This window comes from Astatotilapia calliptera, unplaced genomic scaffold (genome assembly GCF_900246225.1).
Source record: "Astatotilapia calliptera unplaced genomic scaffold, fAstCal1.2 U_scaffold_178, whole genome shotgun sequence".
In the NCBI taxonomy this organism is placed as follows: Eukaryota; Metazoa; Chordata; class Actinopteri; order Cichliformes; family Cichlidae; genus Astatotilapia; species Astatotilapia calliptera.
Genome location: NW_020535705.1, coordinates 17,157 through 19,678, shown reverse-complemented (window position 1 = coordinate 19,678; position 2,522 = coordinate 17,157). Strand labels below are relative to the sequence as shown.

General features: G+C 41.4%; 1 long non-coding RNA gene across 1 annotated transcript; it reads left to right on the top strand.

The window, feature by feature from the left end:
* Positions 1-1,493: 1,493 nt before the first annotated feature.
* LOC113017661 (uncharacterized) lies at positions 1,494-1,967 on the top strand. The gene is made up of 2 exons (XR_003271540.1): positions 1,494-1,634; positions 1,717-1,967. It is a non-coding gene; the product is annotated as an uncharacterized LOC113017661 (long non-coding RNA).
* The last annotated feature ends 555 nt before the right edge of the window (positions 1,968-2,522 follow it).

Below are 2,522 nucleotides of genomic sequence, written 5' to 3'. Positions count from 1 at the left end.
GATTCAACAGTTTCATTTGACTTCATTGTTTCTAAGGCAGATGCTACACCAGTGAAGGTGCACTTAGTTTTCACACACTGCTTCTGCATTGTGTCTTAGTTTTAGTGGATTAAATAATGACACAGTGTTTGTTTGTTTTTCTTTAGTAACAAATGACCTCAGACCAGCTTATAATATTTTATAAACAAATAAGCATAAATGCATAAACTCAGCCTGGAATCACATGGGATAAACATGGGATGTGCATTTTTTTATTTGTTTTGTGTTACTGAGTCTTGCAAGAATGCCAACCTTACCAGCAGCAGCTTGGTTTTTTTGTTTGTTGTTTTTTTAATTGAATGAGTGCTGAAAGTTGAGCAACAGCTGTGACAACGAGAGAAGATGGAGCCAATCAGAAACAACTGTGAAAATGTACAATATGCAAGCTAAGAAAGCAAAGTGTAGCAATGTTGCCATCATTTTTGTTATTGTGGGATTTTTTTCAACATTCACTGAAAATCACTTCTCTCATATTTCCTCTTTATTATTTTCATCACTGTTTAAGAAACGTAACAAAGTCTTATAAAGCATCTAAACCAGCATCATGAAGTGATGTTTAAAGATGGCAGCAAGCTCACAGCATCTCTCAACTCAAGAGCAACATTCAAAGTGCACAGGCTGAAGGAAAGTATTGATTTTATCACATGCAATTACAATACGCCTTTTCATCTGTATCTGGATGTACAATGGGTATCGTTGTTTGTCCCAGCAGTTTACAATACAGAATGTGCACGTCTGTGGGGCTTTTATAAAGATTTCTATTTGCATTGATACGATTGCTTGGATCACAAATTGTTCTAACTTGATTAAAGTCACCAATGATAAAGGTATTCTTGCGCTTACAGTTACCATTATTATCTCTGTTTGCTATCAGATCATCACATCCCCCTTGTGGGATCATGTTGATGATCTGCTGGTTTTCTGAACACGTCCGTTAGTCATGCAGAGCACAGTGCCAGAGAGCGCCACCAGCAGGAACATGGAAGTCTTCATTGTATTTCTATATCGAAAAAGTAAACAGAGTGAATATATAAATCAGTATTATTTCATTTCATTTATTAACTTGTTTATTTTTCCATTTTCCTAAATGTTAATCGTGCTTAACTATTAAAGTAAAAATACAGATAGATAGGAAACTCTCTGAAAAGTCAAACTGTTTTCAGTGAGTTTATATATTTGCCAGAGGAAAGGTCAGGATCTGCATATCTGACCACTTTGAATCAATTTATATCTAAACAGAAATCAGTAAAAGTTCAAATCAGTTTATCAATATCCTCACTTATGAGGATATTGATATCCGTATAACTGGAGTTATTATAGATTTTCATACATGACATTTGTGAAAAAGGCGAGGGTGTCAGGGTCCCTGTGTCTACCCGCTCGCCTCAGTGTGGCTACATGTGTTTTTTTGTTTTGATTTTGTCCCCGCTCTCTCCCTCCCTCCTTCTCTCACTGCCTGGGCGGAGCTCATCTGTGGGCTCCTGCCCTTGGCCCACGCACCTGGTGACACCTGTGGCTCATCACCCAACAGTGTTCCAGTCCCCTTATAAGATGGCAGCCCTGTATTTCTCGTCGCTGGACCGTTGCCGACTCTCGTCAGTGTTAACCCCAGCTCAGTTCGTTCTCGTGTTTCCCTAGCGATCTTCTTACAGTAACCTTTTGCATCTCTGTGAATAGATTTCCCTGGACCTGCCCCTGTGTTACCTGAGCGATCAAGTGTGTGAGGATTGGAGCGAGCTTTTGTGTTTCTTGTGGAGTGTGAAGAGGAGCGTGGAGCGTGGATGGAGTGAGGACTTTGGAGCGTGTGTGGACTGCAAGTGTCTTTCCCCCCTCCTGTTCGTGTGTGGATTCCCGGAACCCGTCTTTTCCCCACTGTGTAAATAGATCACCTGGTGCTTCTGTAAATAAAAAACCTTTATTGTTCCCTACTCAGAGCCTACGCGTGAGTCCGTTCAGTCCCGTTGTGACAGAGGGTAAGGACGTAAATCGACTGGTAAAGAGGGACTGGTGAAGAGTCTGCAGCCGCAGCACCGATCCATCTGTCCATCTCCTGTTCCCTTCTCTGATCACTCGTGAACAAGACTGCGAGTTTTGTAACTTAATAAAAGCAGTAATTTGTTTGCCAGAGGGCCCCTTCCACGTCACACCCTGTTCTTTCCTTCTTGTCTTATATGAAAATTCACTTTGTGGAGCTTTTTGGGAAATTGTTAAACTTCAGGAAGATTCTGAACATGCCCCATCGTTTAGCCAGCTCTTTGGAGCTGAGCAGGTTCAGGCCTGTTGTTGTAAGTTTTATAAAACGATCTCATTTAAACGGATAATCCAGCTGAAGCTTCAGACAGCCGTCAGACAGTGAAACACTGCCATCTGCTGGACGCGAATAACAAAGACGCTGCTTTGACGGGTGAGGGAGTTTCAACAAGTCTGCAACGACTCAAGCATCAAACTACAGAACTATTCTAGCGGACATGGTGCTCTAATGA